Source organism: Canis aureus, chromosome 7 (genome assembly GCF_053574225.1).
Source record: "Canis aureus isolate CA01 chromosome 7, VMU_Caureus_v.1.0, whole genome shotgun sequence".
NCBI lineage: Eukaryota > Metazoa > Chordata > Mammalia > Carnivora > Canidae > Canis > Canis aureus.
In genome coordinates, this window is record NC_135617.1 from 31,806,154 (window position 1) to 31,820,191 (window position 14,038).

General features: G+C 39.9%; 2 long non-coding RNA genes across 9 annotated transcripts in view; one reads left to right on the plus strand and one right to left on the minus strand.

Annotated features, from left to right (window-relative positions):
• Window positions 1–14,038, minus strand: part of LOC144317218 (uncharacterized) — a 49,753-nt gene that overhangs the window by 10,983 nt on the left and 24,732 nt on the right. The gene's annotated exons all lie outside the window — the stretch shown is intronic.
• Window positions 1–14,038, plus strand: part of LOC144317219 (uncharacterized) — a 52,953-nt gene that overhangs the window by 7,113 nt on the left and 31,802 nt on the right. For 3 of the 5 annotated variants that reach the window (XR_013383162.1, XR_013383161.1, XR_013383165.1), the window contains exons 2-3: window positions 228–323; window positions 3,170–3,268. This is a non-coding gene — a long non-coding RNA (uncharacterized LOC144317219). Of the gene's footprint in view, window positions 1–227; window positions 324–964; window positions 1,018–2,705; window positions 2,887–3,169; window positions 3,269–14,038 lie in introns of those variants that run through there. The other 2 variants (XR_013383164.1, XR_013383163.1) reach the window with 2 other exon arrangements.

The window sequence follows — 14,038 nt, forward strand, 5'->3', positions numbered from 1 at the left end:
TAGTCTTCTGGTTTCCTGCTAGGAATGGACTCAATTCTGAAATGCAGGCCTCATGTCTGGGTTCAATAGCACGTGATTGCTTGCCCAGGCTCCTCTGCCTTGGAGCTGGGGCCTGCCTCTGTAGCTCAGTTGCTAAGGATCTGCTTCATTTCAGATGACTCATTCTGTCCCTCCATTTTGCTAGAAGAGGACCTCCATCTGATTATGACTGTTACTTCTTTTTACAGAGTGTTCTATGACTGTTTACCAGCCCTGGACAAAACTGCCAGCTTGACTGGACCTCTTTCATTCCATAATTTGGAAGGTGGGCTACCATTTGCAAGGTATGCATGAGAGTTGAGTTGTTTCCTGGTCCTGCCTGCCCGAACCTATCCTACCCCTGTCCCCTACTGGTCTTCATGCTTCATGACTTGGCCTAGAGTGCTTATTTAAACAATGTTTCATTATCTAATAGTTAAAATACATACTAAGTAGTATTTCTGGGCTATATATTTGGGTCAGAAGAAACTATAGGCCTTACACTTAGGATCAGAGTCCCAGAGAATTTATTGGCATAAAATAATTCTCTGAGTCTTGAATGAAACACATAAGCCAGATCACCCGAATAAGGTCATTCAGAAAAGAAAAGAGAGAAATCACAGAGAGAAGCCAAGGAAGGGTACACAGAGGAAGCTCAGGATGCTACCCCTTCAGCAAAGCCATTACTGAGAGCCTGCTATGCACAGGGCACTGCCCTTAGCTCTGAGGACACAACAGACAGTAAAGCCAGTAAAGCCTCCCTTCATTGAGCTTCTGTTTTAGTAGGGGGCATACTAAAAAAATCAAACACATTTTACTTACCAGTTTTATTTCACAAACGTACAATGACTACATGCCACATGCCATTCCAAGAACTTTAAACAGTAACTCATTTAATCTTCCCAGCATTCCTATAAAGTCAGCACTATTAACACCTCTCTTTTGCAGAAGAAACCAAGGCAGAGAAAAATTGAGTACTTGCTCAAGCTCCCACAGCTGGTGAGTGGCAGACATAGGCTGCCCATGCCGGCTGCAGTCCATCAGCGGCCAGCCTGCTCTCCTCAGGCGGGCACTGGCTCTGTGGGGATAGTCACACAGAGCGAGGGGCTAGACATCTCTCAGAGGACACGGCACTTTGGGAAGGAGAGTCAGGGGAGCACTTTCTGAGAAGATGCCATGCCTGCATGGCTCTCTGTGTGCTTTGGAGCTCAAAGTTCTCTGTAAAATAGCACAAGGGGTGGGATGGGGGGTGCTGGTAGAGGCTTTTTTCCCTTTCCCCTCTCATGATTAATTTTAAAAGAATTAAGGAGTTTCTAGCAAGTGATGTCAAATTTTTTAAACCACTGCAAGGCAACAGTTGTCAGGATCAGTGTCCACAGTCACCTGCCAGGACCAGTGGCTGTGGCTTCTTGGGAATGTTTATTTCCTCTCACAACTATAAATTAGATTCTGTAGATGACATAATTCTCACCCATTTCAAATAGGTGATGATACATGTCTCTGCTTCTTTTTAAGGTGTTAATGGTTTATCACTAGTGTGGCTATTTCTGTGCTCATATTCATGCTCCCTATTTGTTTTTTAATAATTGCTACTAAACATCACATTTGTAGGACCCTGGTATAGTCTCTTCAAATAGATCAAGCAAAGTTTCAGAGATTTCAACTTCCCTTTACTTTGGCCTCTACATTTCAACTTCTGGGGTTCTCCTGATGCTTGCAGTATCTACATTTTATGCAATCACTTGGCAATAAAATTGCAGAACTAATGTGTCCAAACTTTCTTCAGTCCTACCCTGCTTTCTGCAATTAGGAGAATCTTAAAACACACAGTAAGAGCAAGTATGGGGGGGCCTTCCCTGGAAATGGTGTGAGCACAGCTGTGGAAGCTAGCTTCCCCATGTAAACTTATCTCTCACTGTTACATGCCATAAATTTTCATTAGGTGATCAACAGAAATGGCATGATTGCTCAGGAGCTCAACCCTGATATTTAAATTTCTTCTCCTCGACCTTAATGAGGGCATATATCAGAGCGGTAGAGTGGAGTGACATTTACGCCACTGCCACTCCATTCTGTGATTAGACACAGATCATTCAGAGGTTAGGCTTCAGACTAGTGGCAATTCCAACGTGTTCTAAACAGCAATTGTAGTAATTACAAAACTTACAATAAGAACAACAGACAACAATTTTGTTTTTCAGACTGCACCTCAATTAGCAGTAGCATTACATAGTTGGAAGTGTGGGAGGAGTTCCTACTATATGCCACTCCCTAAACACAGGGTGGGAGAGAGGGAAGGGGCTTCTGGGTAGATGAAAAAATTGAGGGGAAAAAAGGTTGGAGACAACTGGAAAAGATAAAAGGCACAGAACATAAGTTTATGAATCAGGGTTCTCCTCAAAGCGTTAAATAAAATCTTGTTAAAAGATCGATTCTAGGATCTTGGTTCATAAGTTTTGGTACTTTCATTACAGCCTGAGTCTCAGCCTTTAGGTCAAGGGGTACATCCAGGTTTCTTAATCCACACTCCAGAAACAAGAAGAAATCCAGAACCTCAAGAGGGATGTACGTTTTACCATGTAACTATAAAGGTTTCTCAGAACTCAAAGAAAACTGAGCTATCAAAGGAATTCTATGATAACTGAGTTCTAATATCATTGTTTTCTATTTCTGAACATTTAGATCCAGACCAATTTCATCATATTTGAGACAAAAGTCTTTAAATTTAGCAAATACATCAACTGGTGATCCATCAGGCAAAAGCCATGGCCAATCTTCAAACTGCCATACAGGACCCTGTACAGAAACTGCCCACCTCCCCACCCTGGTCCCCCCAGGGCATGCACTCAGTGGGGTTTGTCTCTTGAGGTATGCACTCATGGAGCTGGTCTACTACTCCATAAGGAACCCAGACACTGATTGTAGTGCCTTCTGGCCGCATCTACTCTTTTCTACTCTGAATCATAGTTTCATATTCTCCCTGGCAGCCTTGGTTTTTGTTTTGTTTTGTTGGATTTTTTTTTTTTTCACCTGAGGGAAAAAATTTCAGAGCCTGGAGAAGGTCTTTTGCCTTGAGCATGGTGATTAAAGGGGTGATAGCTGCCTAACTTATGATGATGGGTGCTAACAATCCTTTTGTCTGGTTTGGCAGAAACCTGGCTTGAGACACTGGTCCAGAACTATGTTCAGGAATCTGAGTCTTATGGGCAGAAGCATCATCCACGGTTACAGATTTCGGCGGCTTATCCTGGTAGGTACCATCATGTCAGTTTTGAAGAGATCCATTTCTTCTTTGCCTTTGAATGTTTCCTGGTCATATCTGCTGAAGGCTGGGACAGGATATTTAGTATTATAACATGGGATTCACAGGTGCTACTATTTGGGACTGGTTACAATTCAGGTACTTTCCATTCTTCTCCATCCTTTACAGATGGATTAACTGCAAAAATATTCTTGTAAAACAGTTGACTGTATTTCCAATCCCCACCCCAACTCTGCTGATGATATCTGGGTCCTAGTTACCTCAACATTCCCCTCAAAGCCTCTGTTTCAGGGCAGTTATATCCTCATCTATGAGATAATCTTAACCAGGCCTCCCCTTCGTTTTTTTTTTTTTTTTTTTGTAAAGATTTATTTATTTATGAGAGAGAGAGAGAGAGAGGCAGAGACACAGGCAGAGGGAAAAGCAGGCTCCGTGCCAGGAGCCCGACATGGGACTCGATCCCGGGACTTCAGGATCACGCCCTGGGCCAAAGGCAGGCACTAAACCACTGAGCCACCCAGGGATCCCCGGCCTTCCCCTTCTTAATGTCTTTTTTTTTTTTTTTTGATAGAAGCAGGGTCCAATAAACACCCAATCAAGAGGGATTTTCTTACAATTTCACACTTATGTCTAAAATTGGGGTCTTGAATACCTGTCCACACCCACCTAAACCTGATTCTCTCTCTCTCTCTTTTTTTTTTTTCTTTCAAATCTTACTAATAGTACTACTCAGGAGGTGGGGGTCTTAACCAGCTATTCTTCATTTTTCTCTTTCATTCCTGCCCCATATCCAACCCAGCCAGAAATCCTGTGTCTGGAGGATTTCTGTAATAATCCCTTAACTGGTTTCTCTATTTCTATTTTTAGCCTCTTCTCCTTTTCCCCCATCCCCAGTATAGTTTCTAAACTGCAGCCAGAGCATTCTTTTATTTATTTATTTATTTATTTATTTATTTATTTATTTATTTATTTTAAAATAGATTTTATTTATTTATTCATGAGAGACACACACAGAGAGAGGCAGAGACACAGGCAGAGGGAGAAGCAGGCTCCATGCAGGGAGCCTGACGTGGGACTCGATCCAGGATCTCCAGGATCACGCCCTGGGTCCTAGGCGGCGCTAAACTGCTGAGTCACCCAGGCTGCCCCAGAGGATTCTTTTAAAAGGCAAACTGGATTGGGGCACCGGGGTGGTGCAGTCAGTTGAGACACTGATTCTTAGGTTCGGCTCAGGTCATGATCTCAGGGTCATGAGATGGAGCCCGCATGTCAGGCTCTGTGCTCAGCTTGGAGTCTGCTTGGGATTCTCTTTCCCTCTCCCTTTTTCCCTCCTGCTCATGTTCTCTCTGTTTTTCAAATAAATAAATAAATCTTTAAAAAACTAAAAAGCAAATTGGATTTTGTCACTGTCTTGCAATAACTCTCTAGTCACATCACTGGCATATCACTGGCACTTAAAACCAACCTTAAAGTCCTCTCTGGGCCCCTAAGCCCTGCATGATTGTGTCCCTGGCTATCTCACTGAACTCAATTCACAGACTTGAACCTTTACTTCCTTGCTGGTTCTTATATGCTTATGGACCTGCCTCAGGTCCTTTGCTCTTGCTGTTCCCTTAACCTTAACCTAAGCAGCCCAAGGCTGGGTCCTTGGTTTATCTGCTTTCCTGCTTTACTCTCCCTTTGAGAACCCTGTCTGAAATATCACTCTCATCCCCTCATCGTCCTTTATTTTTCATTGTAGCATTTATAGTTACCCAGTATCATATTATGCATTTTTTTGGTTGCCTTGTTTATGGTATCTGCTTAGTCAACAAAGACCCCTGAGATCAAGGATTTTGCTTTGTTTTTTTGTTTGTTTTTTAATTTTGCTTTGTTATCTGCAGGGTCCCCCTCACTAAAAGGATACTTGACATCAAATATGTGCTTAGTACATATTTACTGAATGAATGCTAGATAGAAAAACTGGAACTTAGGACAACTATCCTTATTTCCCTGTTTTTCCCAAGGACAATTTGCCAACAGTCAAGATAAGTCAGAGCAAATAATGTGGCATCCATGATCAGAAATTGACTATAATTTGAACTCAAGTCTTATTATATCCCCTTGTGGCTCCCTGTTGATGATTGTGATAAAATTTTATAATGGTCTGCCCAAAGAAACTTAAAACTAAATTCTAAATTATTTTCTTGTAGTGTTTCTTGAGTAAAAATCCCAGCCCCAACCACTGAGAGGGGCTGCAGGAGATAATCTACTGCAATGGCATGTATTCCCAACCTGGAATCAGTACAGCAGCATTAATACCATATTTGCTAAATTATGTTGCCAATGAGGACAGTCCTAAGCAGTTTCCATGACAGACTCCTCATTTACTTTCAGAGCTGCACGTGCAACTCCAACAGCCCCTGGAACAAGGTTGGTAGCATCAGTGCATAAATCACTCTTCAAGTGAGAAGAAAAAAAAAATGTTATGACTTCCATTTACCCCATGTAATAGCGAATGAAGGAGAGCATTTATTATTTATTTACACCAGTTACATCAGCTTTTTGAATTGTTCTAGTTGAACTATAAAACTCTACCAAATATCTTAGACTGATCTACCTAGCAGAGTAGAGAAATTTGCAGTGGCTGTTAGAAAAATTAAATTTGTCTTCATCAGATGTGTAAACCTGTGGGAGCAGTTTACATTCTTTCTGTTCCTTATAATAGTAGAGAATAAATATCTCCAACTAGCAAGCCCACCATTTTCAGGGAACAACAGCTACAATCAGCTTCCTTTTTATAGAAAAAGAGATAGACAATTTAAAATATATGTAGAAAACATATTTATGGAACAAGAATTGACTGTCTACAAGTAAATATACAGAATAAGAGTTTCTTTAAAATTCTGTCTTTATGTATTCCTAAGTTTTCTACATTTCTTCATGCATATGCCATACATAATTACTGAGCATCTACTATGTTCTGTGTACTTTGTTAAATAGAGCTAGGGATGTGCACTATAGAGGACTGACATGGATATAAACACGTATTATTTTCATAATTAAGTTAAAAGAATATATTCTTTCTGATCAAAATAATCTTTATTTTTATAATGGTTTGAGGCAAAAAAATAGACAAAAGATTTGTCAAGAATTTTTTTAGATTTGTCAACATTTTAAGAAAAATCTTATAGTCAACACCTCAGATGACTTGAGTGTCAGGTCTATCTGGATGTGGAAGAATTGGATTGCACAAGTTCAGAAAATATTTGCAGCTTTGGAAACTGCTCTCTGATAACCCTAGTAATATTTATTTCAGCTGTGAATTTAGTAACCTCCCCATTGCCAATGACCAGAGCAGGGTCTAGCGGCCACAGGCATGGTGTGGCCAGAGCTCTCATGCCTTCTGGAGGAACTTCTCATTGTGCATTTCTAGAAGGCAACTTGGGAAAAATGCATTCTCCATCTCACATGACATTTGTGGAAAATTTTACTTAAGGTCTGGCCTTAGAAAAATTGAAGAAGACATTGATCTTGAAGCCTCCAGATTTCCTTTTCTGTTTCTTAAAGTTAACCTCTTCACACTTTTCTAGTGCTTACTGTTCTCTGCCTACAGACAAATCTGCTCCTAAGAAATCATTTTGTTATAGTCATTCACTTCATAGCACAGGTGTCTTATGCATGTTTCTCCTTTCCAATAGGCATTTGCTCTAGCATGGCACAACTCTTTAAACAAGGTGATCACTTCTGAATTTCCTATTTTATCATGCTAATTGGAAATGTAGAGTGCCTTTCAATTCTGATATTCTGTAGTTCTAAATGAGTAGCATCATTTTTTGTCCAGATATTATGGGGCAGAAGAGAGGAAAGATAGGGGGTGAAGTTTTTTGTGGAAGACCCCATTATGAGGGGGATTTTCCTTACAAGTAACAAATCACCTAACAGTATTTTATCTAATAAAGTCATTTAATTACCCATATCTCAAGAAGTCTAGAGGTGGGAGTTTCAGGAGTGGGTCATCAGTTCAGCATGGCCAAGCCACTGAGTCAGTCTCTCTGATGGGCTTGTCTTCCCATCATAGCTTCCTAGAGGTCTGCAGCAGCTCCAGGCATAGTATCTCCAGGTAAGTGTTCAAACACTAAAAAGGTGGGCTCATGGGCCTTTCCTCTTTTGTCTGGTGGGAAATTATCTCAGAGCCCCCCAGCAGACTCCACTTACATCACATTGGGCATAACTGTGTCATTCCACCACCCGTAGTGCCAAGGAGTTGACAGAGACCAATCATGAATTATTCCCTATTGAGGACTGAGAAAAATTGAGATTTTGTTAGCAACGGAGCAAGGGAAAGTGTTACTGGAAAGGCAGTCAGTAGTGTCTGCCACAACCTAGGACCACATCACCAAGGAGCTACTCGATAGGTCTGTGGCCAGGCTTGAAAATGTCTGAGTCAGATACCTGGGCTTTCTCTGATCCCCTCCACCTTCTAGTTCCTTCTTTGCAAATGTTCAGGTTAAGAGGTGAGGGAGATGTGACAGAGAACAGATGGTGATGTTCTAAATTAAAAGAGAAAAGGGATGTTGTGGTGCTATGTTCTACTTGTCTAATCTCAAAATTTGTTTCACATTTTTATTCCTTAACTTGAATTTATTCTGCTGAACATCTTCTTCAATAATATCTGCAAACTTGCTAGAAAAAGCATTAGATTTTTTTTTGGGGGGGGGTCAGGCTACTCTTTCATTGAAACAGTCCAGAGATGATTGTGTTCAGTTTTATTTTTGAAATCTCCACTTATCAAATAGTAGCATGGGAAGAAAACAGATGGTTTGATCTGAGGCTTCCTCTGTTGTGTGCAGGCTAATGTTTTAAACATCATGCCAAAATTTGATTTGTAATTTTAAAATTGCTGTTTTCCCAGGCTGAGCTTAGGGTATTCTCAAAATCCTCAGACAGGCTATCATGAAGGGAAAGCAAAATTTTTGCATGTGGGCTAATTCAAGGAAAGTAAAAATGTTTAAAGGACAATTTTTTTGAATCAAAATTAAAAGAGTTTTATTGATTCCAATGGAGAAAAAAATTTCTATTTTTAGGACATATACTACCTATTGTATCCAATAGATGAATGTCAGCTTTCAAATTCTCACTTCTTTTTTAGTTATTAAAATGTTGATATCTCAGTATCTTTGAAAAGAAGTAAACTTAGATTCATCTCTCTACTCTTTTATCTTTTATAATTGGGTAGAGTTTTAGAGTTTGTAAAACTTGCTCATATACACTATTTCATGTCATCTTTCAATTAACCTGCAAAAAATTATTTTTCCCATTTATAGATGAGAAAATTGAGGTTCCAAAAAACATCTTACCCAAGATCAAAGAGTAAATTTAGTTATGGAATTAGGGCTAAAATTAGATTTTCTATCCTTTGCAACTCTTACTAGTTCTATCCTATGTCAAGCACCATTCTGACACTGAAGATAATAAAAGAATAATAATCATATCAAACTTGTATTGAGCACTAGGTGCCAGACTCTATCCCAAATACTTTTTTAAAAAAGATTTTATTTATTCATTTGACACAGAGAAAGAGAGAGAACACACAGGCTGGGGGAGCAGGGGAAAGAGAAGCTGAAAAAAGGCACCTATCTAGGAAAGAACTTCTCACCAGCAGCCTAGTGCTGCCAGTGTTTGATATCTGACTTCCCAGCTTCTCGAACTGTGGGAAATAAATTTCTGTTCTTTACAAAAAAAAAAAAAAAAAAAAAGAAGGAAAAGAAAGAAAGAGAAGCTGAAAGCAGATAGTTAACTGACTGAGCCATCCAGATGTCCCACTATCCCAAATACTTAAATGCAGTTTCCTTTTCAACAAATCTATGAAATAGAAAATACTAAAGTTCCCATTTTACAGATGTGAAAACTGAGGTCTAGAGACTTGTATATCATCAAATCCGAGGAAGGGCTGAACAGTCAAACCACTCACCCATGAGAAGGGCAGGATGCTGCTTTTGCTACCTCTTGTTCTTATTTTTTTGTGCATGTTGGCATCATTCTTTTTCACTACCAATAGATTTTTTTTTCTTCAAATGGTAGAAATCTCAGTCACTGAGAGCCCATGCAATTCATCTTTTGAATTCACCAACAGAGAGTCTGACTTTCTTGGGTCTAGTTCGAAAAAAATCCAAAGAAGGGCACTGATTGGTCTGGCTTACATAGCCTCCTCTGGACCAGCCATATCATGTATGAACCTGTGAGAGTTGACACGTACAATTGTGCAGTTTGTATGTTTCACAAAGGTGCCTACCCAAAGGGCATATGGGGATTAAAATGAAGTGCTCATACTCTGCTCACCAAGACATATAGCCTGGGATAGGGGTCTTCCTAGAGTAAGAAATGATCTTTGCTTCTCTTAGACACTGGGGCTTGTCAAGCTGGGTGCCCACTGGGCTGAGCAGATTTTAAAATTGAGGTATAATTGACATAAAACTTTATAATAGTTTCAGGTGTGCAATGTAAGGATACGATATTTGTATATATTGTGAAGTGATCACCCCATTAAGTCTTGTTAACATCTATCACTATACATAGTTAGGAAAATAATTTTTTCTTGTATAAGAACTTCTAAGACCTACCGTCTTAGCAACTTTCAAATATGCAATACAGTATTATTAACTAGTCACCATGCTGCACATACATCTGCATGACTTATTTTACAACTAAGAAATCTGAACCTTTGACTCCCTTCACCCATTTCACCTCCCAATCCCCGATATCTGGCAACCACCAATCTGTCCTTTGTATCTATGAATGAACACCTCCACATTTCACACACACTTTTTTTTTTTTCACATGGAGACATTGATAAGGCTTCTGGCTGCCCTGTGTAAAATATGACAGCTTCTGAGGAAATAATATACTTGTAGATAGAGGAAGAAAAGGGAAGCATTAATTTCAGAAAAAGAGGGAGATACTCAACAGAACACTCAAAGGGAATTTAAGCCATTTGCTGCACTCAAAGGTTTCTTGCTTAGCAACAAATAGTGAGTGAATTCTCTTTGGAAAACTATTTCTACTTCACATAAATAAAAAGAAAAAAAACAGTTCCACAATTAAGTCATGAAAAAATGATAAATAGGGGCTATAATGTGAGCAGAGACCACTGCCATTTCAAGGTCTAACAGCACACTGGGGAGCGGCTTGCTACTTCCAGGCATTACACATCATCTCTTTGAGGATTCAGAAGCTCTCTCACGGTGGATTTCAATTAAACAATTTCATGGTTTTTATGTGAAAAGACAGTCTAACATTTAAAAAGATGGCTGATAGTCTGATAGTCTCTGCTAGCAAAGTGCTACTGAAAGCAGCTCTGGTTACATTTAAATGATATTTTTAGCATCAGGTTTATGGAGCTGCAAAAAATTTAAAACTTAAAAAAAAACCCACAAAATTCTCATGGGTCAGAGCAAGGTGTTCTTTGGAACACAGTCATATCACCTTTACCAAGTAGGCTCAGAGTCATGGGCTGTGGGGAAGTGGTGAAACAGGGTGTGTTTAAAGATGGGTGGGAAAAGGCTGAACCCAGAAGCTTGACCAGCCATGCCCTGTTTCGGGGCAGGCCACGCCTCAAGTCATGACACAAAGGGCCCAGTGTATTTATTCTGAGATAATCAGTTCCCAAATGCCAATCTTCTTCCCTGGGTCACATATATGATCTCGAGTGTGAGCTTTGCAAACATTATCAGAGAGAATGCAGCAAGGACAAAATCTGATATTTCAAGGGCTGTGATAACAAGCTGTATCATCTCATCTGCAGCATCTCCCCCAGCTAAAGTGGCATTCCAATTTTAGACTCCTCATGAATGGCGCCATTTTCTTTAGTTCCTTATTGTTCCTGGCTTCCCCCCCCGCCCCCACCATTTATCCTTCTTTGGTAGCCCAGACTCCTATGTCTTTGATTTTTCTCACTTCCTCCTGCCTTCCTTTCTGCGTCTTTTTTTTTTTTAAGGGTCTTCCTTTGTTTGATTAACTAGTTAGAACCTCAAGAAGTGAACAACAGTGGAGAACTGGAGAAGTAGAAGTTTGTAGCAAAGCCATTTTGGTCAGGAGTGGGGGATGCTCACTGTCTTGATGCTCCTTCTCTCCTTCATTTCTCTTATTTCTCTATCTTCTTCTTCTACTTCACTCATCATCTACTCTCCACTTATTCTTTGGCCTCTTTTTTCATCTTCTCTACCTATAACCAAACCCACTTTACACAATTTCTCTTGTCAGGAAAGAGAACAGCCTATTCAGTACATTCAAAAATTTGATTATTGTTTGTTCTATTAAAACAACATACTCTTCAGCAAGGGCCTCAAGGGATCTCTTAGGAAAGGTATGGGGTGTGGAGGACCCATCAGGCTCCATACTCATTCCAACTCCCTGCCTTTCCCTGCGTGTGGAACTTGCACTGGGTCAATGGAAGTAACATCCATCACTTCTGGGTGGAAGCTTTAAGGCCGGTGAAGGCTTTGGTTGCCCTGTTTCCCTCTGCCAGTGACTGGCCACGTGTCAGTAGAAGGCTGCCCCCTCAGCCCGAGTCCTGGAAAGAGCATGACTTTGAGCAGAGGATACAGCTGACGTTCATTAAGTGCATAGATAAACACGGAATAAATCTTTCTTATTTTATGCCACTGAGATTCTTATTTGTTACTGCACCATGATGTTACCGCACGGGAGCTGATAACAGGGAAGACAGAATGACACGTTTCCTACTTGGTAACCCTCATGGAAAATGTCCATTTGCACCATGAAATTGCAGCTTGCAACTCACGGAGATCGGAAGGTAGGCCAGTGACAGAGGCTATTTTTAGAGCTCAGCACCTTTGTTTTACCTGTGCTTCTGACAGGAAAGAACTAAACCCAGTCAATTACTACGCTGCTCTAAGACTTTCTTCTTACTCCCTGTTCTCCGATCCTCAGCTGGGCGGGGTGGTTCTTTACTTGTGACCTCCTGGGACAGGGGCGCTGCTCTGTCCTTTACTGATGTGATGGAAACAAGGGAGAGCTTTCCCTAATTGCTTACAACACACCTGAGACCAACCTCTACCTTTAAGCAAGGCTTTATTGAGGATTTGGGGAAAAGGATTTTGGGAAAATGCATCTTTATCGAGATGCAACCCCGAGAACTACGTTGCTGACCAGGCACAAGCCTGTTACAGGAGCTACTGGCTCCCTCCATCTCTTCTGAGGAGATGGAAGCTTCCATGCACTCACCACCCCTTACACTTACTCCCAGCATCAGAAATGCTAGAGGAATCTACTTGCCCTAGACCAATGGCCCCAATGGAAAGGAACATTTTCTCTCTCCCAACTTGCCTACAAAATCCTTATTTCTTATGTCAGGCCTGATCATTCTGAGAGCATCTGCTCTTTTCAGGGAAACTGAGTTCTCACCACCTACATGTACCATGACCTGCCCCTATGGCACCGACAAGACAGTAACACAACTGTATTAGAAAGGATAAAAATTAGCTGTGCTGTGGCAACAAACAACCCAAGACCTCAGAAAATGGCCCACAGTTCAGAAAGGTCTCTCATGTGGTCTCTGTACTGATATTCAAGAAATCTTTTGATCATGTTTCTGTAGTGTTTATTTTTTAGAATTAATTTATTAATTTCAGACATTTCCTCTTACCCTGTCTGGCAAAATCCTATTACTTTAAGTGTCAGTTTCTTTGTGAAGCCTTCCCTGGGTCTGAGCAAAGTGAATTCCTCCATTCTGGGCAATTCTGTAGTACTGTCCTCCATGCCTTTTTGACAAAAATTATTTATTATATTGTGATTTTTTTTATGCCCTTCTCCATTTTCTAGAAGATACCTTCCTTAGGAGAGGAATTGGGTATTTTTTCTGTGTCTATTATGCTGCCTAGCATAGTATTTGGGATGGAGGAACTATGCAGCATAATCAACTAATGAATCAATAGAATAAATATAAATCAATAGCATGGATAAGTGGCGCTAAATGTGTCATTATTTCCCCAGTTCATTCTTGGATTGTGCATGTATGTTTTTGTGCTGTGGGGCTATGGAATATAGTTATTACATATATATATATTACATATATATATATGGCATTATAGTTACAGATGTTGTCTGTATAGCATCACATCTAAAGGGATGGGTTCAAAATGGTCCATATGGAACTTCTCAATATAGTTCATGGGTTGATATACACAAAAGTTTGAGAGGTACTTACACGGGTAACCATATCCTAAAAAGGAAAATTAAAGTTTTTTTTTTTTTTTTTTTTACCAAATAAGGCTTCCCATATCCATAGTAGAAGCACCATATTTACCCTTGATCCACTCCTTTTATATGATAAATTAGAACTTTTTAAAACACTTCCTTCTTCTTATTTTTTTTTTTTCTTAAAAGCACATGACAAGCTTGTAATTTGGGACATTTTTAGTGTGAAATAAATAGGTAATTTTTTTTTCTTTACAGGAATTTTTAAGTTCACATGATAAATCAGCATTTGAAACATATTTCTCCATCTGGGTTCTCCTTTTCTGGTTTCACCCCTTATTTTTTGTGAGATGAGCATGGTAAACGTTGCTGAAAAAAAAAGAGAGAGTAGCAGATTTTAACTGAGTTATTGTAGAATTGTGTTGCTACATTTCCCCCTCTTTTATTGGCAGTGGTATTTTATCATTTGTCAGCCCCCTGCAAATATCCTTCTTTTCCTCCATAAGTCAAAAATGACTTCTTAGGGCATACAGAATAAGTTGTAATAACACATTTAGTAGC